Source organism: Hyperolius riggenbachi, chromosome 8 (genome assembly GCF_040937935.1).
Source record: "Hyperolius riggenbachi isolate aHypRig1 chromosome 8, aHypRig1.pri, whole genome shotgun sequence".
NCBI lineage: Eukaryota > Metazoa > Chordata > Amphibia > Anura > Hyperoliidae > Hyperolius > Hyperolius riggenbachi.
Genome location: NC_090653.1, coordinates 69,551,108 through 69,573,598, shown reverse-complemented (window position 1 = coordinate 69,573,598; position 22,491 = coordinate 69,551,108). Strand labels below are relative to the sequence as shown.

At 45.2% G+C, this 22,491-nt stretch overlaps 1 protein-coding gene across 16 annotated transcripts in view; it reads right to left on the bottom strand.

Annotated features, from left to right (window-relative positions):
- Window positions 1-22,491, bottom strand: part of TMEM91 (transmembrane protein 91) — a 510,612-nt gene that overhangs the window by 95,360 nt on the left and 392,761 nt on the right. The window contains exon 1 of one of the 16 annotated variants that reach the window (XM_068250627.1): window positions 17,426-17,596. The exons of 14 other annotated variants lie outside the window; for them this stretch is intronic. The gene's annotated coding sequence lies outside the window, so the exon portion shown is untranslated. Of the gene's footprint in view, window positions 1-4,260; window positions 4,415-17,425; window positions 17,597-22,491 lie in introns of those variants that run through there. One more of the 16 variants, XM_068250626.1, reaches the window with a different exon arrangement.

The window sequence follows — 22,491 nt, the reverse complement described above, 5'->3', positions numbered from 1 at the left end:
CTCCCCCTCCAGCTATTACGTAAAGCAGCAGCGTAGTGATATCAGGCAGCGCCAGCGAGTGGTGATGACTCACCTCTTCCGCGTCCCAGCGTGCGTTCCACTCTTGTCACTTCCCACTTACAGTACAGTGGGCGGCATTGCAGAAAGTGATGAGAGTGGAATGCACGCTGGAACACAGAAGAGGAGAGTCGTCCCCGCTTGCTGGCTCTGCCTGATATCACTATGCTGCTGCTGTACTTAATAGCTGGAGGGGGAGCACAGATCGGGAGACCAAGGTGAGGGAGGGGGGGTCTGACCCCCCTCCCTGCCACTGTGCCCAATACCCCCTTCCTGTCCGCTACCCTCTCCAGCTCGGCGGCCCCCACACCCATGACCAGGCAGGTGCCGCCCCCCCCCAACCTTGAAGCCCCCCCGACTTTGCCGCCCGAGGAACCCGCCTCACCCCACCTCATGGGCGGACTGGCCCTGTGTATGTATGTATGTAATACAGGGAGAAAAGGGGAAAATGTGCACCTTCCGTCCTGTTGCTGGTGGCTATGGCAATCTGGTGGGTGGAGGTGGGGTGGCGGGCACAGATGTGGGCAAGCGACGGATTTTAGGGTCTTTTTACAATGTGTCAGACAGGGATGAGCTCCGGATGAAATCCAAATGAGTTTCATTCGGATTTCATCCAGATAATTAGTGCAGCTCATGTGGCTGGCAAGAGGGGTTAAAGAGACACTGAAGCGGAAAAAATTATGATATAATGAATTGGTTGTGTACCATGGATAATTACTAGAACATCAGTAGCAAATATATATATTCTCATATTTTTATTTTCATTTATATAGTTTTTTTTTTAAATAACATTGCATCATTCTCTAATATTTGCAATTCACACACTACTCAGCATTCTAAATGATTTTACAGAGCAGGTTAGTGAACGTTTGAACTGTTCTCTGCAGAGAAAATGAAGATACAATGACTGACAGTTGAGATAACAAGCTTCAGAAGACAGAGCTCTCTGCGACTTTGAAAGAGGTGGAGTTCAATGGCTTTTTTGCATAGATAACAACTGGAGTTTCTTAACTTTTCCTGTACTGAAAACAATATTAGACTTACAGTACAGGTAATCCTCGGGTTACGAACGCCCAACTTACGAACAACCCGCCGATACGAACGGCCTGATCCCATCGCGATGACGTCATTTTTCCGCGTGGGGGAAGTTTGAAGAAGCGGCTTCAAACTTCCCCCAAGTGCCGGCGCATCCAGCAACAGCATTAGACTCACCTCCGAACGAGTCCAACGCCTTCTGTCCTCCTCTCGCCGCATCCAGCTTCCCCCTAGCCGCGTACAGCACCGCTTCCTGTATGTCACATGACAGTCAGGAAGCGGTTCTGTACGCGGCTAGAGGGAGTTGGATGCGGCGAGAGGAGGACAGAAGGCGTTGGACTCATTCGGAGGTGAGTACAGCTCTGCTCGGGGGGGGGGGGGGGGGGGGAACAAACAGAAGCACAGGGGGGGGGGGGGGGGGGCAAACAGAGGCACAGCACCAGACAAACAGGAGGCACAGAGGGGACAGAGACACAGAAGGGGCAAACAGAGGCATAGAGTGGGGGGACAAATGGTGGCACAGAAAAGGGACAAATGGAGGCACAGTGGGGGGCAAACAGAGGCACTAAGGGAGAGACAAACAGAGACACAGGTTGGCAAACCAGCACATAGGGAGACAGAGAGGCACAGAGGGGGGCACTGGAGGCAAAGGGGGGTACAAACTGCATAGTGTTCCGACTTAAGAACGGATTTTGGTCAAAAATGAGCCTACAGTCCCTGTCTCATTCGTTAACCGGGGACTACCTGTACATACCTTAATATCCTAATGTTTTATTTCTTAGCTTTTTCCCGCTTCAGTGTCTCTTTAAACTTACCCAAAAGCCATCTTCTTTAATCCATCCCACGAGCGGATAGATACAATTATTTATCTCATCAGTTTATTTACACCTCATGTTTCCTTTTTACTGAGCTTCCTCCTTCGGGTTGAAGGAGGAAGCGCGATAGTCACATGAACGAGGCTTGGAGCACAGCGTGAGATGCGGCGTGGGATGAATGAAAGAAGATGGCTTCTGGGTAAGTTTAACCTCCCCCCTCGCCAGCCACATGAGCTGCACTAAATATCTGGATGAAATCCGAATGAAAGTCATTCGGATTTCATCCAGAGCTCACCCCTGTCTGAAACGTTTTTAAACACCCTAAAATCCGGAAATAGTCATACCGCCAGGGGGGTTAAATAGCCAAGTGCACCCAATATACACAAATTAAGTAGCCATGTTCAGCAGATAACAAAATTAATCTGAGGTCTGAGTGACAGGGAGGCACAGGGGCACGAACAGAGGGAATCCAGGGCAGGAGATTTGGGCGCAGCTGGCGCCACCATAGACTGTAATAGGAATTACGGCTATAGCGGCGCACAGTCAGTAACTTTGGCACCATCAGAAGTTATGAGCTGAAGTTACATTTAAAACACTGTAATTCGGCCGCCAGCAATAGCTGGAAGCCGAATTACATCATTCCCCACTATCCATGTGGACCTAGAGGGGGAATAGTATTTAGCACGGCCGGGACTTGTGCAGCAGCAGGATCAGCCATACCGGCTGTATCCAGCACCCAAGTCTCCCGGCGGCCACTTATCTCGTATGCCAGGGACAGGTATGGCATTCATGTTGCTGTGGCGCCCATGGCACGAGCCATGCCTGTACCACTCTAGATACGCCACTGACCTTAAAAAGGTAATTTTTAGGAGGAAGAGGATAGATACAATTATTTATCTCATCGGTATATTTTCACCTTGTGTTTCCTTTAAAGGAATACTGTAGGGGGGTCGGGGGAAAATGAGTTGAAGTTTCCCGGGGCTTCTAATTGTCCCCTGCAGGCATCCTGTGCCCGTGCAGCCACTCACCGATGCTCCGGCCCCGCCTCCGGTTCACTTCTGGAATTTCAGACTTTAAAGTCTGAAAACCACGGTGCCTGCATGGCTATGTCCTCGCTCCCACTGATGTCACCAGAAGCGTACTGTGCAGTCGCAGACCATACTAGGCCTGCGCAGTATGCTCCTGGTGACATCAGCAGGAGCGAGGACACGGCAACGCAGGCGCAGTGGTTTTCAGACTTTAAAGTCTGAAATTCCAGAAGTGAACAGGAGGCGGGGCCGGAGCATCGGTGAGTGGCTGCCCGGGCACAGGATGTCTGCGGGGGACCATTAGAAGCCCCAGGTAAGTTCAACTCATCCCCCCCCCCACCCCCTTACAGTATTCCTTTCAAAATGGGGAGCGAATTGGAAGAGATTTGTTTCTATAAGTGCAAAAAAAAAAACCCCAAAGAGTGAGCAAGCTGAAATAATGCCATTATTCCTTGTAACGTATAGAGCTGAACTGAAGGGATTATTTTTTCTCAAAAAGAAAAAAAAAAGTAATTCCACTTTCAACGTAGGAAGTATTAATATCGTGCCTGGAAAGAAGAGATCATTAAAAAGCGGGGAAAGAAATGAAATTAGTATGGCAAGCGGTGGAGGAGGCGCGAGCAGGCATGGAGAAGACTGACGGCTCTCCGTGTGACAATGAGCGAGGGGGATAAAGTACCCAATATAGAATAACAGTGGGAGATGGTGAGGAAATTAGGGAGACAGAGGGGAAGTGACAACTGCCACCATTTAATAAGACGATCAGGGCTCTGGTATAACGACGATGACACACCTGAGTGAAAGGTGACAGGTGCGATGGAGAGAGCACAGATGGATTAACAGATGGTAGTTTGTGTCCCCAGGAGGTCTCCTACCGAAGAGGACGTGTGTGACAAGTGTTATGAGTGGAGGAATTTACCAGACTGCTAGCTCTGCAGACCAAGATATTAATACACTATTTAATTGCAGGTTCCCGATTGATCGATTTTTGTCAGAGACTGACCCATTCATCAATCTTGCTGGATGGAATACTTTACTCGACTGTCGGCAGGTCCAGTGGTGTAGCAATAGGGGATGCAGAGGTTGCGGCCGCACTGGGGCCCCTGGACCAGAGAGCCCTCCTTCATCCATGTTATTAGCGTTTCATTGGTGCTATGCTGGTAATGAACAAATATTTTCCTTACTCTAATATCACCTCTCTGACACTGCAGCTGTCCTTGGTAGGATTTGGGGCTCCGCATCAATAGAGTGCTTGGGGCCACATGTAAAACTCGCACTGGCGTTTGATTTTGGGTCAGCAGACACACCAGTGGAGCTACTCTCACCTGTCCAGCTTCCTCTCTCCACCGCCGCGGCTTCTCCCTGTCTCTTCACTCTCAGGGAGCTGTGTTTCATGTGACAAACACTTCAGGTCTCTAGTGGTCACATCAGTACGTGCTACAGTATCCCTCTAGTGTTTAATCCCAGGACACAGGCTTCCTAGGAGAAAAGAGACAGGGTGAAGAACCAACGGTGGAGAGAAGACATGGGAGGAAGCGCTGGTGGCAGGGGCGTAGCAATAGGGGGTGCAGAGGTAGCGACCGCATCGGGGCCCTTGGGCCAGAGGGGCCCCAAAGGGCCCTCCCTCAAATACAGTATTAGCTCTCTATTGGTCATGTGCTCATAATATTCACTTTTATAGATACTGTGAATAGTGGTAATCATTAACAAACTGTTCCCCATCCCCTTCTTGCACCTCTGACACTGTAGTTGACATTGGCAGGTTTTGGTGCGCAGTAGCAATTGTTATGTATAGAGTGCTTGGGGGGCCCCATTCTAAAACTTGCATCGGGGCCCACAGCTCCTTAGCTACGCCACTGGCTGGTGGACTGGTGAGAATAGCTTCACTGCCCCTACACTCTGTAGGGCCTGGGAAGGGAGGGACGACTGAGAGACTTGTTGACCTGTCAGGCAATGCACACAGATTTTCAATGTATGTGTGTATAGTGTGTGGAGGGATTCAGTAAGACAGATCCCTCTCTGATCAGATAATAATTTGAGAGGGATCTATCTGTTGACCACATCGGCCAACGTATGGCCAGCTCCATGCCATTATCTTCTGTCACACTGTACAATAGAAGTTACACAGTACATACAGATGCACATACAAGGGGCATAAAGATAATACTAATTACTAGATAATCTAAGCAGCATAGCCTGTAAATTGCGCACAGCCATGTGTACTATAAGTACAGCAATACAGGAAATACCAGGAGACAGAGCCCTGCCATACCAGCTTACAAATCATTAGGACAGGGATTCCCAGACTTTTCCCTCTAGTCCCAGTATTAGTGCAAGCATTGTAGATAACCTCACATCGGCAGCAGTACAGCCAGAAAGAACACACTACATCATGTAATGGTATTTTAAAGGACCACCACCACAAAATATTGAAAATACATATAAAATATAGATTTCTCCCGGAGTGGAATGCACTATATTTAATTTTGTTTTACTTATATTGCTGTCGTACAATAGGTAGTAAAAAGATGACAGATCTGACAGAATTTGGACCAGTCCATCTCCTCCTCACTGAGTCTCAGTATTTTATTCTTTACAAAAGCACTCACTGGAAAGGATCTATACAAAGATACTGGACTACCTCCCCATGTTTTTATCATTGCATTTTTTATTGAAGTTTAGCAAAGTATACAACATATCGTTAGTATAATGAGAGTTTTGCACAGAATATTTTTTTTTAAACATTATAATGATAATGAATATGATGGTCCCATTCTGATGGATCTGGGTTACAATCATGCATATGATTTATAGCTTGTAAGCGAGCATTGTTGAAGCCAGAACATTTACAAACAGGTGAGCTCTTAGAGGTAAATCTCAACAAAACAGCACAAAAGGAGAAAGAAGAGACAAAAAAAAATACATTAATAACCAAAGGAAAAGAGAACTTAATTATAAGTTTTATGTAACAATGAATCAATGAGTTAGATTACCAAAGTTGAGCCTACCTTCTAGGTCCCGTGGTGGCTGGATGGTGTAATGGTTAAGGGCTCTGCCTCTGACACAGGAGACCAGGGTTCGAATCTCGGCTCTGCCTGTTCAGTAAGCCAGCACCTATTCAGTAGGAGACGTTTGGCAAGTCTCCCTAACACTGCTACTGCCTATAGAGCGCGTCCTAGTGGCTGCAGCTCTGGCACTTTGAGTCCGCCAGGAGAAAAGTGCAATATAAATGTTATTTGTCTGTCTGTTATTTGTCTGTCTGTAACTTCGGTATATGCAATATGCCTCAGCAGGGTGAATGGGGGTAAAGGATTGTATTGGGTTGTGTGGAGTGAGTAAGGGGAGGGAAGGTAGAGAAGATATTTTAGTAGAGACAGCTACTTGTAGATTTAGGAGGTTCTACATTATAAAGTATATTATAATATAACATAGCATAACATAACATTGTACCAAGGGTGGGTATTATATTAGTTTTAGTATGATATTCTTCCAGTCTATGTTAGGGATGAGAATTCGTGTGAGTGGGTTAGGGTGTTGGCATAGAGAGTTTTCCATCTCTAGATTATATTGCATGGTTTGTATAATTTTGGGGATTGATGGAGTGGAATCAGAGGACCAATTAGTCAATATGGCTTGTCTACTACCGTAGCACATATAACATGTGTCACTATTTTTCTATACTTGTACAGGATTTTATCTAGGCCAATCAAAAAAAAAGAGCCAATTCAGGAGCTAGTATAAAGTTAGTCTCTATGATAGATGCTATTATATGCGAGATGGAAGACCAAAAGAGTTGAATTTTGGGGCATTGCTATAGAAGGTGGCAAATAGTGCCTTGCATATTGCAGTTTCTCCAACATAGGGGGGAGTGGTCAGGGGAGAAGCTATCCAGAAGTCGAGGGGTTTAGCCTAGAAACTGCCCTGGTAATAAGGTACAATAATGCAGCAGTATGTATTTAATATCCCTGTTTGTGTTACCGCTATTTATAAAGCAGCAATAACACAGCCGTGGCAAGCTTTGATGTGGTATCCCTCTCCGTATTGCTGACCTTTATACAGATATACAATTAGGAATTACAGATTTACTGGACTGGAGTGCTCTGCATGGGTATCGCTACAGACAGCAATGTCACCTGATGCATCCTCTTGTCAGTTACCCTTGTCATACCAGTCGTGTTATCTCTGGGATATCGCTGACATATCACACAGTACTACGACCAAATTACGGTATTTCCTTTATCACTCTCTCTGCACCGCTTAAATTTATAAATATACTGCATATATATATTATACAGTATATAATTGCAGGGGTATCACTGAGAATTAGAGCAGTAAGTTACAAATAGTAGTTAAAATCACAGTACCTGTAAATAATATTAAATCAATGCTTTCAAACATTTATCATATTAAAAATAATGAATGTTATGAATGTAAAGTCCAGGGGAACAAAGGATGAAACAAATGACGTATTAACTTTATTCTTTAGGTTAGTTTGACATATGGTGCAGTATGATGGTCTTGTGGCAGGAGAGCCTGGGACAGCACATTCACACCGCACCATTCCCCCATGCACATTACCAGGGTGCGCTGACAGGGTAATATGCATACCTCCGCCCCCAACAGTAACATGCTCCCTACTGGGGGTGGAGCTCCCTGTTAGTACATCTAAATAGATTGTTGCAGTGCCATTGACTTCAATGCAAATGCCAGCTGCGCAGTAACGCTCGACAATGCACTGCAGAGCTTGTCTAGTCTCATAGAGACTTATGACCGCTGCAACAGGGGAGTGTACCACCTCTGGAAAGGATCTGTAAAAAGATGTCCGCCAACTTCCCTTGCACAATATTTTGGCAATTGGAATGAGCAAGTGCAGCTCAGTAAGTGCTTTTGTAAAGAACTGAGAATTCCCCATGAGGAGATGGATTAGTCCAAAACCTCTCAGATTTTCACTAGCTACTGTAAAGGACAGATACATAAGAAAAAAGGTAATTTATAGATCATTTTACTCTTGAAAGAAACAAACATTTTATATGTATATATTTTAAATTTTACAATTTTCACAATCGGTCTCCTTTAACCACTACCCGCCCGCCATTTTAAAACATCCTGCTGGTCCTTCTTAACGGACCACAGAACATTTTAAAACTACCTCCCTCGTTGCCGCTACCATGCCAGCTTGATCATTCCCACCACGGGTACCCATCGGGTCTTGGAGAGCCGTGATTGCTGAAAGGGAAGAAGGCTTCCCTGAACCAATCAAAATGCCCTTATGTCAATGATCATGGCTTCAATGACAAGCCAATGATCTTTGTTGTTACAAACACTGTCTCTGTGCTCATTCTAAGCATAGAGACACTGATTATGAGGACATCTAGTAGTAAAAAAATAAAAAATACATACAAAAGTTAAAAAATACACATTTTACACTACATCTTACACTTAATAAATTAAATAAACATAAATGAATACCTCCCACCCCTCCCCATAGCTACCAAAACAAAACACTAGTAAAAAAAAATGTACAGCATTAAAAAATTTTTTTTACATAAATAGTTACATTACGGACATCGCTTTTTACTATGTATGGCATGAGGGTACATTACTGTTATATTTGCATATATGGGCTACTAATTAGTGACTGACGCAAAACTGAAAAAATGCACCTTTATTTCCAAATAAATATTGTCGGCATACATTGTACTAGGGACATAATTTAAACGTTGTAATAATCGGGACAAATAGGCAAATAAAATACGTGGGTTTTATTCACAGCAGTACATGTTATTTTAAAACTATAACGGCTGAAACCTGAGAAATAATGATTTTTTTCATAATATTCCTGTTAAAATGCATTTAGTATTAAAACATTCTTAGTATAATGTACCACCCAAAGAAAGCCTAATTGGGGGTGAAAAAACAAGATACAGATCATTTTTTTGTGACGAGAAGTGATAAAGTTATTGGCGAATGAAAGGGAGGTGCGCTGACAGGTGAAAATCACTCTGGTCCATTAGGGTAAAAACCCCTTGGGGTGAAGTGGTTAAGATTGCTATACAATGGTCCATGACAGACTGATGGCAAGAAAGGTGGGTGATTGAGGAGTAGTGTGCGATTCTATCACCTTGTCTACACAGCCTCAATGCATTTTTTGTTAGATTTTACGTTATACATGCAACAAATATGTTGCCCGTTACACAAGCAATGTACTGTAGGTGTTGAATTTATAATGCAGGTGTGCAAACGCCACTGGCCAGTTGACATCAGGTCAGAGGTCATGCTAGGCACTATGGGATGAAAGTTTGCAGCTGGCCCTGCCTTTGCAAATTTCTTCCCTAATTACCAGGCAAATCTCCTCCTGCCTTAAAGTATCCCAGAGTCAGGAGAAAAAGTTCCTGCCCTTTGACCTTTCTTCCCTATCTACTGGTTTCTTAAAGCCCAAATACAAGAATATTTTTTTTATTTAATCTCTGCCACATCCTCCTAAAGTAAACATGTATCCCCAAAATCCTTCATGCTTACCTACAGGAGTCCTCAACTTGGCTGGACATATGACCTTCCCAGTGAGTGATCAGCCATGATCTATCTGGCTACCTCGGCTCACATTGTGGTATCAGGATGCCTCTCCCACCTACAACCAACCCTGTGCTATTTCCCAGAATCCCACAAAAGATACAATGGCTAATCCCCTTGCTTACATCAGAGAGCCTTCCTACTTGATGGTCATACGACTTGTGGGGAGAGGAAATGTTTTTTTCTTATAAAAATATTTTATTGAAGTTTTCATAAAAGAAAAATAGCAGCAGCTCCCTTAGGCACACACAGGTGAGGGAGCATACACTACAATAACAATTCAACAATTCTGCTACAACATGTAGCACCACTCGTGGATGTTGTCTGCCCTCCCTCTCCCCAATCCCCCGCCCACAGTTCAACCCAACCACCTTCCAAGAATCCAATAAAAGAGAAGCTAAGTCGATATTGCCTCCAGGACATGTGTATATACCAGCTGACTAGTTAGTATCCTTGTTAGACATCCATAGTTTCCATGTTTTTTCAAATGTAAGAGGATGGCATCTAGCCAGGTAGGGAGTCTTGTAGAGGTGTAGGGAGTTATCGTCGTGAGGAGAGGTTAGTGACTGTAACAGTGTGTTATAGCAGGACACTGGCCCATCTCCCCTACAATCTGATATAGACATGGCCAGAAGCCCCAGCATAACTTTGTTGATGAAACTATAGTATAACAGTAGTGGTTGGACCATCTGGTCTATAGAATGGGGAAAGGGTAAGAAAGGTGGAGGTGGAGTGGGAGACACCCTGCAGCAGGGAAAATAATAGTAGCACAGCAGTCATTCATGTCAGTGATGAAGGGAGGGGCTGGTGGATCTCTATGAGAAGATGCCTGCAATGATGCTATTTTTTCTCCCAAGATCAGAAGCAAATCTAGAGGGGTACAGATAAGGTTCGTGCCATGGGCGCCACAGCATGATGGGCGCCATGCCTGCTCTGTAATGTGCCACCATGCCTGCCCCATGCCTGCTCTGTACTGTGCCACCATGCCTGCCCCATGCCTGCTCTGTGCTGCGCCACCATTCCTGCCCCATGCCTGCTCTGTGCTGCGCCACCATTCCTGCCCCATGCCTGCTCTGTGCTGCGCCACCATTCCTGCCCCATGCCTGCTCTGTGCTGCGCCACCATTCCTGCCCCATGCCTGCTCTGTGCTGCGCCACCATTCCTGCCCCATGCCTGCTCTGTGCTGCGCCACCATTCCTGCCCCATGCCTGCTCTGTGCTGCGCCACCAAGCCTGCCCCATGCCTGCTCTGTGCTGCGCCACCATTCCTGCCCCATGCCTGCTCTGTGCTGCGCCACCATTCCTGCCCCATGCCTGCTCTGTGCTGCGCCACCAAGCCTGCCCCATGCCTGCTCTGTGCTGCGCCACCATTCCTGCCCCATGCCTGCTCTGTGCTGCGCCACCATTCCTGCCCCATGCCTGCTCTGTGCTGCGCCACCATTCCTGCCCCATGCCTGCTCTGTGCTGCGCCACCATTCCTGCCCCATGCCTGCTCTGTGCTGCGCCACCATTCCTGCCCCATGCCTGCTCTGTGCTGCGCCACCATTCCTGCCCCATGCCTGCTCTGTGCTGCGCCACCATTCCTGCCCCATGCCTGCTCTGTGCTGCGCCACCAAGCCTGCCCCATGCCTGCTCTGTGCTGCGCCACCATTCCTGCCCCATGCCTGCTCTGTGCTGCGCCACCATTCCTGCCCCATGCCTGCTCTGTGCTGCGCCACCAAGCCTGCCCCATGCCTGCTCTGTGCTGCGCCACCATTCCTGCCCCATGCCTGCTCTGTGCTGCGCCACCATTCCTGCCCCATGCCTGCTCTGTGCTGCGCCACCATTCCTGCCCCATGCCTGCTCTGTGCTGCGCCACCATTCCTGCCCCATGCCTGCTCTGTGCTGCGCCACCATTCCTGCCCCATGCCTGCTCTGTGCTGCGCCACCAAGCCTGCCCCATGCCTGCTCTGTGCTGCGCCACCATTCCTGCCCCATGCCTGCTCTGTGCTGCGCCACCAAGCCTGCCCCATGCCTGCTCTGTGCTGCGCCACCATTCCTGCCCCATGCCTGCTCTGTGCTGCGCCACCATTCCTGCCCCATGCCTGCTCTGTGCTGCGCCACCAAGCCTGCCCCATGCCTGCTCTGTGCTGCGCCACCATTCCTGCCCCATGCCTGCTCTGTGCTGCGCCACCATTCCTGCCCCATGCCTGCTCTGTGCTGCGCCACCATTCCTGCCCCATGCCTGCTCTGTGCTGCGCCACCAAGCCTGCCCCATGCCTGCTCTGTGCTGCGCCACCATTCCTGCCCCATGCCTGCTCTGTGCTGCGCCACCAAGCCTGCCCCATGGTTCCTCATCACTCAGACTTCAGTCAGATGAATTTTGTTATCTTGGGAACATGGCTACTTATGTATGTAGTGCACACTAGGCATAGTGTTAGAAAAGAGGACAGAGAGGGAATAAGAAGAGATATGTAAAAAAAGTAACTTCAGCAATATCCAGATCCAAAAACCACAGGCAACCATAACACATGTATGCGAGAAAGGACGCTGTTTTTAGAGGGGAATGGGGCTCTGACTGGGAGGGGGCGCAATTTCAGTGTTTGCAATAGGCTCATATTACCCAGATATGCCCTTGGCCAAGATTAAACAGATCTTCTAGTATGTGTGCGAGGCTTAAAGTGATTGTTTAAGCTAGGGAAAAAAAAAAGATCCACTTACCTGGGGCTTTCTCCAGCCCGTGGCAGTGGTCCTGTGCCCTCGTCGCAGCTCCGATGACTCCCGGTCTTCTCTGCTGGTGCATCCGACCTCGCCAGGTTGGGTTCCGGGTCGGCTTCTTCTGCACTCCTCCACGCGGGTCACGTGGTCCCTCCGACGTCATCAGGACGGTACTGTGCAAGTGAAGAAGAAGCCGACCCGGAACCCGACCTGGCGAGGTCGGCTGCACCAGAAGACCGGGAGTCATTGGAGCTGCGGCGAGGGCACAGGACGGCTGCCACGGGCTGGAGGAAGGTAAGTGGATATTTTTTTTTTTCACTAGCTTGGTTACCCGAAGTGATGTGTGACATGTTAAGATAGACATGGGTATGTACAGTGCCAAGCACACTAATAACTATGCTGTGTTCCTTTTTTTTCTTTCTCTGCCTGAAAGAGTTAAATATCAGGTATGTAAGTGGCTGACTCAGTCCTGACTCAGACAGGAAGTAACTACAGTGTGACCCTCACTGATAAGAAATTCCAACTATAAAACACTTTCTTAGCAGAAAAATGGCTTCTGAGAGCAGGAAAGAGATAAAAAGGATCAATAGTTCATAGATTTTAGCTCTGGCATACTTCAATGAATGTGTCATTGAGCAAAAACAATAAAACAGTTAAAACTTAACATCTACTAACCTTCTCTTCCTCTGACACAGGGACTGTACTGCAGATCAGGTGTTTGTGTAACTAGGGCATCATCACAGGGGAGCAGCCCCTGCAGGAGGACCCAGAGCTGTTTTTGGGGCCCCAGCTACTAAGCTTCCCTTCCTCTGATACAGGGGACTATCCTTCAGATCAGATGTTTTTGTGGCTACACTTGTTTTGGGTGTGAAGATCATGATGGCCACACTTGTTTTATGACCCTTGTGAGATGGGTCACCAGGAGTAGGCAAAGGAAGGGTGTAAACATTGGGGGGCCCCAAAGATTCACTGGGGGGGCAAATGAATTGTAGTTACTCAACTGAATATTAGAATGTCGAAATTCTCTTTGCCGGGTAACATCGGTTCATGTTCTCTATAAAGCCCTTTCCAATACTGATGCAATAAAAACCCTGGGAATTAATAAAACCATCCTACAGACACAGTACAGGGCTCAGAAGACTTCTGTGGCTTTGTACCAAAGATTGTTACATAAACTGAAACAGCTTTCCCTACTGAAACCACATCATCTGTCCACAAACTTGCCAAGGTGCCAGACAATAACAAGGCGCTGGTTCCAGGTACAGGAATCCATATGATGCCTATTGCTCATCCTCATTTACATCCAGACTAAAATATTATACTACCCTTCACATGTCCTGATTCACAAAACTTATCTCATTCATTTCCTATCCTTATTACTGGGAGGGAGGAGGTGCCCCAAGATGTGATGTATGGAGTGAATAATGTAAGCTGGATAAAACATACATAAATAAGCTTACCTCTAAAAGAAGGGGGTAGCCCAAATAAATGAATAACATTTTTGATAGAAACCAGACACTTGAATGATAACGGGTTTCGCGGATCACAGTCCGCTTCCTCAGATGAAATAACAAAAAGCGTCTTAATACATTCCCTGCTTGCAAAACGCTACTATTAAGACACTTTTGTTATTTCATCTGATGAAGTGGACTGCGAAACACGAAACGTGTTATTCAAGTGTCTGGTATCTATTAAAAAATTTATTTTGTTAATTTATTTGGGCAACCCCCTTCTTTTAGAGGTAAACCTATTTATTCTATCCAGCTGACATTTCCCCTTCCACACATCACATCTTGGGGCACCTCCTTCCTCCCAGTAATATCCCACACCAATCCCCTCAGCTCGGCGTGCTGGCCATGTATGTTGGTTCCTTGAAACCCTTACAACCCCTTTTCTTTTCCTGGAGAGCAACCTACATTGTCTAAGATTAAAGAACCCGAGTGAGGACGGGCTTTCCTCACCAGCCGTTACACTGTGGTTGCTGGTCTTGCAACCTATTCTTGTAAGTATTCTGCACATACTGTTGTTGAGTGTCCCATACCCTCGACGTGCTACAGTATCAGGGGCTCCTGGTGTCCCTGTCTCGTTTTTTGTCTACTTTAGAAGGTCCTCGGACTCCATTGATACCACACCATCTATTTTCTATCCTTATCTTTTTCCACCTCAACTACAAAGAGAGAATTAGATATACAGATAAGGAAAGCTACACAGTGAGTTAAGACAGATGAGGGATTGATTCATAAAGCTTTTTTCTTGAATTATCTCACCTTACTTGTTTTTCATCTGAACTAGAAGGAGAGATAGTTTGAGATAAACAGATAATGGGAGCTAGTTTGTGAGATAAACAGATAATGAAAACTAAACCACGAGTTTAGTCACATAAGGAGAGATAAATCATGAGTTGTGTCCGATAAAGGGCCCGATGCACCCTATGCTGGAAATTTTCATAGGGAGGCGATTGCTCTATTACAAATGGGGGTAATTGTTGCATTTCATATGGGGGGAGTGCTGAATTTTATATGTGGGGAGATACTTCATATGTGGGGTAATTGCTGCACTATGGGGTAATTGTTGCAGTTCATATATGGGGTGATTACTGTGCTTCATATGTGGGGTAAATGTTGTATTTCATATTGTGGTGATTGTTGCACTGTGAGGTAATTATTGCAGTTCATGTGAGATGATTTCTGCACTGTGGGGTAAATGCTTCCGTTCTTATTAGGGGCGATTGCTGTATTTCATATGTGAGGGTAATTACTGAATTTGTAACATGGGGTAGCGATTGCTGCATATGTAATATGCCCTTGGTACTATTGTTAACCAAAAGGTGTATAATAGTAGATAGATAAAACTCATAAAATTGACGCAATTTTATTCACAAATTTTATGCAGGGGTACCCAGAGACCCGAAGAATTTTGTAGGGGTTCCTTGAATCTAAAAAGATTAAGGAAAGCTGTACTATACAGAAGAAGAGCGACACAGTTACTGAAGCTGGATGCAAGCGTGGGGTCACCTGAAACTGCAAAGAAACACTCTGGTGAAAAAGCCTGAGAGCACTGCAGACTTAGTCAGGATAATCTGGACTGTGGGAAGGAATAAGAAGCCGCTCAGAGTGAGAAGAAAGATGACATCAACAAAACAAAGCTGTGAGACAACAACAAATCACAACAGTTATTGTCCTCTATCTGAAAATGGCACAACGGTCTGGCATTTCCAGATTCCACAGATCTGTCTAATGAAAACTGATGTGTGGGAATACCCGATAGATGGATGACACATAATGGAATGTGACAGTCTCTGACCGTAATACACACAATAGTTTAATAACCTAATAAACCCAAACAGCGTAGTGCGGAGCTCGCACTGCCACACAACTGATTCATACAAGGCTGTAGATTATCTGGTAATCATACAAGGCAATGACGGTCCCTTGTTTAAACCACCGCTGTGAGACCGCAGCTGTGACATTCATACCACAGAGCCTAATTCATGTTCTGTTGTCAGTTGTCGCCCATTTGTGACCTTGGACGAGACAATTATGTCCCACTCTGTAGCGGTTGATGGAATAAGAGCGAGCCCGACGGAACAGACGGAGTGACAGCAGAATGCTTAGGAGGAGCCGGAGTTTAAAACGGAACAAGGAATTTATTTGACATATGACCAGATACTGAATCATCAGAGCGAGCTGCAGAAGAGCAGATACCAGGCTCAGATGTGCTCCGTTCAGAGAGATAGGACAACGGGGACACTTGTACGAGAGTAATCATCTACATGGATCAGCTCGCGATAGACGTACATTACACATCAGTCTCCAAGATCAGCACACACTTTACAACACAATAGAATAGACTCAGAGGCAATCCTCTGGCTATGAATAGGTGGAGAATGCTGGATGGAGAATTAGTTCAAGTGCCACAGTCTACAAGAGTTGCACTAAATGATAGGTTATAGGATGCCTGTCAAACAACACAGAGTCTCAACACATACCCTTTGTAGTATAGATTGCAGCTATGGATTATAATATAGATATCATACAGGTGTGCTGTTTACTATACCTGCGCCACAAGGATCCAGGTTCATAATCCTACACACATCAATAGTTTAAGAGATACCAATACCAACTACAGAAATTGAAGATACGAATGGGCTGTGTAGGGTCCTTCTATCCTATACCGATAGTTATGGATTATAATAAAGATATCACACAGGTGTGTTGTATGTTAGATCTGCGCTACAAGAATCCTAGTTCATAATCCTACATACATCAATAGTTTAAGAGATACAAATACCTACTAGAGAAATGGAAGATATAAATGAGCTGTGTAGGGTCCTTCTATCCTATACAGATAGCTATGTATTATAATAAAGATATCATACAGGTGTGCTATATGCTAGACCTGCGCTATGAGAATCCAGGTCCGTAATCCTACACATATCAATAGTTGAAGAGATACAAATACCAACTACAGAAATGGAAGATATAATTGAGCTGTATAGGGTATCCTATAGAAATGTGTAAATCTACCATATACAAATCCATAGCACAAGAGAATGAGATCACTTATAATATAAATAGCTTGCAGAAAGCAATGTTGGGTATGACTGTCGTCAACTATGCAGTGTGTGAGTTGTGTGGCAGAATGGTTACCTATAGGAGTTTTTCAGTTGGGTTAGGAATTTTAGGGGTTTTAGGGTTAGATCTCTATGTAGAATACATTTATGGGGAATTCTGTAATGTTTAAAGTATAGCAAAGCTAAATATAAAGTGTTTGTACAGTAGGATGAGTTCAAGGTATAGGTTTAGCTTTGAGTTAGAGCGATTCTGTTTTCACTATATAGAAAAAGTCAATGTAGTATATAGGAGTTGGCATAAGTATAATCGGTCTATGAAAGGGTTACATGTAAAAATACATGAAATGAAAATTAGAGTGACTACTTATGGAAACTCGTTACACACTGGCAATATGTGGGATAAATGAAGGTGTTCTATGTAGGTGTCAAGGTGTTGTATAGGAGTTAAGCTTATTATTGCAGGATTAGTGAGCAGGTCTTGAAACTATATGATCTGAGAGTTGTACTAAGTCTCCTCTGTATAGCAGTGGGGTGAACAAGTGCAGAATAGTAGCAGCAGAACATAGCATGGAAGAATGCATTCCTATATAGTCCCAGAGTCCCCTGGCTCTCCCTGGACAACCCCACATGTGTCCTAGCCCCGTCACATACCTAGATGCTGGGATCGGCTGTACACTCTGTCCTCCTCTCTCAGTGTCTCTGCTTCTCTGCTAGCAAGGGAGGGAGGGAGCAGAGAGGATGCTGTACTGCTACTGCTGCTGCTACTAACCCTTTCTCCACCATACTGCACTGCTGTTGACAAACACTGCCAGCCTCCATAGAGATCAACTGACACCCAATACCCTTCTGAAAGTGACACAGCCTTTAGAAATGGGCAGGAGTGGTTCTGTGGGGTTTTAGCTCTTTCCTACAAGCAGTGACAGCCTCTTGCCTAAAAAAGAAAATGTCATGTGGTTAATTACAGAGCCTCTCCTAGCCACCAGAGGGTTAATCCTGGTCATACAAATCCCTTCTATTTAATCTCTTGTAATCCACATGTCAGGCAGAGTATCCCCCTCTGGACAGATGTGCCACATTTACTAAGCACCCTTGCTTAACATCATTTGGTGGTAATGCCACTCAGCCCCTCCCGCTGCCGGTGACATGATGGTTGCGGTGCATCTGCAGTTAATGTATACAGTGAAGCCATATAAGGCAAGTGATCAGGGCTTTCTTTACCATAAGGTAGTCATGGACTTGTGCCAAGGCAAGATGCCAACTCATGAATAAGACATTACTCTGTGAGTGCAGCTGAGGGACCAAATGAACCCAATCTGCTGCAGGAACTCATAGGAGATGACTTGCTGACCCCCATGAAAAGGGTGGCAAGGGTAAAATCAGGGACAACAAATAAATAGTATAAAGGCGCAATGCTCCAGCGTAATAGCCTATGCGTTGAACCAGCCTACGAGCATAGGTGAAAGAGGTTAGGTTAGTGTTAGGCACAGGATGTGGGAAGATTAGTGGTAAGCACTAGAATTGGTAGGTTAGAGTTAGGCACTAGAAGGGTAAGATTAGTGCTAGGCATGGGGGGGTAGTAGGCAATAGGAGAGGAATTAGTGTTAGTGTTAGGCACTAGATGCAATAGGTTAGTGTTAGGCATGGGGGGGGGGGGGTAATGTTAGGCATTAGGAAGGGGAGTTAGTGGTAAGCACTAAGAGGGGGTTTAGTGTTAGGCATTAGGAGGTGGTCAGAGTTAGGCACTAGGAGGGGGGTTAGTGTTGGGCACTAGGAGGGGGGTCAGAGTTAGGCACTAGGAAGGGGGGGGGGTTAGTGTTGGGCATTAGGAGGGGAGGTTAGTGTTAGGCATTAGGAGAGGAGGTAAGTGTTTGGCATTAGGAGGTGGGGGTAGTGTTAGGCATGAGGAGGGGGGGCAGAGTTAGGCACTAGGAGGGGGGGTTAGTTTTGGGCATTAGAAGGGGAGGTAGTGTTATACATTAGGAGGGGAGATTAGTGTTAGGCATTAGGAGGGGGGCGTTCGTGTTAGGCATTAGGAGGAGGGGTGAGTGTTAGGCATTAGGAGGGGAATTAGTGTTAGACACTAGGGGGTTAATTCACAAAGGTTACTTATTTTTCACCTTAACTGTAAGGAGTGCTAATGCATGAGATAAACAAATAAGGAGAGATAATTCATGAGATAAATAGATTAGGAGAGCTAAATCTTGAGTTGTCAAATAAGGAGAGCTAAACCATGAGTTATGTCAAATAAGGAGCGCTAAACCATGAGTTATGTTAAATAAGGAGAGCTAAACCATGAGTTATGTCAAATAAGGAGAGCTAAACCATGAGTTATGTCAAATAAGGAATGCTAAACCCTGAGTTATGTCAAATAAGTAGAGCTTCTTAGGAGGAGATTCTTAGATCACCGGGACTTTCGTTAACCACTGCTATCCTCGGAAATAGACGGAGCAGAAAGCGAAGACTGAGAGCTACACCACATAAAACCCCTCTTCCTAGCGCACTTCTTGCAAATGTGAGATCCCTCACAAATAAAATGGATGAGCTCTGACTGGATATCTCCATGTATAAAACTATGAGAGACTGTTGCCTTTTGATTTTTTCGGAGACATGGCTGGACCCCTCCATACCAGACGCTGCAGTTGAGCTTGCAGGTCACACGCTTCACCGTGCTGATCGAACGCATGATTCTGGCAAGAAAACAGGTGGAGGTCTATGTGTTTATATCAATAATGCTTGGTGCACTAACGTAACCATAATCAACAAGTCTTGTTCAACTGATGTGGAATATCTAATACTAAGATGTCGACCTTTTTACCTACCCAGGGAACATACAGTTATTATGGCAGTGTACATTCCACCTCATACCAATACTAAGTCAGCAAATGAACAACTGTTTGATGTCATTAGTAAGCAACAGAACTCACAACCTGATGCAATTTCCATCATTGCTGGAGATTTTAACCAAGCAAATCTTAAGAAGCTATTTCCCAGATTTTATCAACATGTGGACTGTAAAACCAGAGGAGAAAACACCTTGGATCATGTCTCTACAAACATAAAAGGTGCCTATAAAATCACCCCACGCCCCCCACTGGGACAGTCTGACCATCTATCTTTGTTTCTTATTCCCGCATACAAAGCCATTATCAACACTGCTAAACCAATTAGCAAGTCTGTTTAAGTCTGGCCTGAGACTGCCGTCTCTCAGCTCCAAGATTGCTTTGAAAATACAGATTGGGATATTTTCTTTCATGAAACAGACCTGGAGACGAGTACTTCCTCTGTATTGTCATATGTTAATTTCTGTGTGGACACCATCACTGTCAACAAAAGAATTACGGTTTACCCAAATCATAAACCATGGATAACAAAAGAACTCAAGGAACTTTTAAAGAATAGAAACAAAGCTTTTAAAATACAGGACAAAGAAGCATATTCTTCAGCCAGAGCAAGTCTGAAAAAAGGCATACGAAATGCAAAACTTAAATACAAACAAAGGATTGAGGAAAACTTTGAAAATGACTCAAACCCAAAGAGGATGTGGCAAAGCATTCAAATATTCACAGATTACAAAAAGAAGAATAGCACTCAATATACACTGGACAATAACATCCCCAGCCTAGCAGAGAAACTTAACAACTTCTTTGCTAGATTTGAAAAATACAACAATCGGCCTCCAGTCAATTTTGGGCCCACTACAGACTCACAGCCTTTAATCCTTCACATACATGAAGTGCAGAAAGCACTCACAAATATCAACACCAGGAAAGCTGCAGGTCCTGATGGTGTGCAAGGACGTGTGCTCCAGGCCTGTGCTGGTCAAATAGCGAATGTTTTTACACAAATATTCAACCTCTCTCTGTTCTTGGGTGTAGTCCCATCATGCCTTAAATCTACAACCATTGTGCCAGTCCCAAAAAATCCTAGGATAACCTGTCTGAATGATTATCGACCAGTTGCTCTAACCCCTGTCATCGCCAAGTGCTTTGAACGACTGGTAGCCACACACATCAAGGCCTCCATCCCAGCAAATCTAGATCAACACCAGTTTGCTTACCGAACAAATGGATCGACTGAGGATGCCATCTGTGTAGCTCTCCATGCTGCCCTCTCACACCTGAAAAAGCCTAACTCCTATGTCAGGATGCTCTTTGTTGACTACAGCTCAGCATTTAACACCATGGTACCTAGCCAGCTGACCAACAAACTCCATGCACTAGGTCTTGCTTCCTCCATATGTACTTGGTTATTGGACTTCCTTACTAATCGCCCTCAAACTGTCAGACTAGGAAAACAGACATCCTCCACCCTTACCCTGAGCACTGGCGTGCCACAGGGCTGTGTATTAAGCCCTCTCCTCTATGCACTTTTCACCCATGACTGCCAGCCTATCAATACCTCAAACAGAATTGTTAAGTTTGCAGATGATATGACTGTCATTGGGCTTATATCAGACAATGGGGAAGCTGCATACAGAGAAGAGGTTAGGAACATGACTGCATGGTGCGACATTAACAACCTGTTATTAAATACAAAGAAGACCAAAGAAATTATTCTGGACTTTAGGGCCACCAAAAAGACCACTCACCTACAGCTAATGATCAATGCAGAGGCTGTGGAGAGATTTTCCAGCTTCAAATTTTTGGGAGTCACCATCGCAGAGAACCTGTCCTGGGCTGGCCTGACAATGCTTTAGCTCTATCTGGCAAAGCACAACAACGCCTCTACTTTCTGAGAAAACTAAGGAGCGCTAACCTCCCACAGAAGCTGCTGGTTAATTTCTACAGATGCACTATAGAAAGCATTCTGACCAATTGCATGACGGCCTGGTACAAGAGCTGCACGAAGGCTACTAGAGAAGCCCTTCAGCAAGTTGTTAAAACAGCAGAAGCCATTATTGGCACTGAACTACCATCACTGGAACTTTTGTATAATACTCGCAGCGTGAGAAGGGCCAAAAACATTATCAAGGACAACACTCACCCTGGAAATGCCCTGTTTGAGCTCCTTCCATCAGGTAAACGTTTTAGATCAATCCGCACACACACAAACAGACTGAAAGACAGCTTTTTCCCATCCGCCATAAACTTGATGAACTCTGAATCCTCTCCGAAATAATTAACACTGTGTACAAATTGTTTAAACATCTGTAATACCTGGCATACTTGTATAATTTCTTCTCTTCCTTGTTACTAACACTATGTTCCCTATATGCACCGTGGGGTTGTCATGAAAAGTAATTTCGTTGTGTTACACAATGACAATAAAGTGAATTGAATTGAAAACCCTGAGTTATGTCAAATAAGGAGAGCTAAACCATAAGTTATGTCAAATAAGGAGAGCTAAACCATGAGTTATGTCAAATAAGGAGAGCTAAACCATAAGTTATGTCAAATAAGGAGAGCTAAACCATGAGTTATGTCAAATAAGGAGAGCTAACCCATGAGTTAAGTTAGATAAGGAGAGGTAAATCGTGAGTCAAGTCATTTAAGGAGATAAATTGTGAGTTCATTAATAAGGTGAGATAATTCAACAGAAAAGCTCCCTCCACCCCTCCCTCCACCCATCCCGCCCCTCCCTCCACCCCTCCCGCCCCTCCTCCTCCCCTCCCCCTCCTCCCCCCCTCCTCCCCCCCAACTTCACTCACTCCCCAACTTCACTTACTCTCCCTTTCCTCCTCCCCAGCTACACTCACTCTCCCGTTTCATCTTTTACCG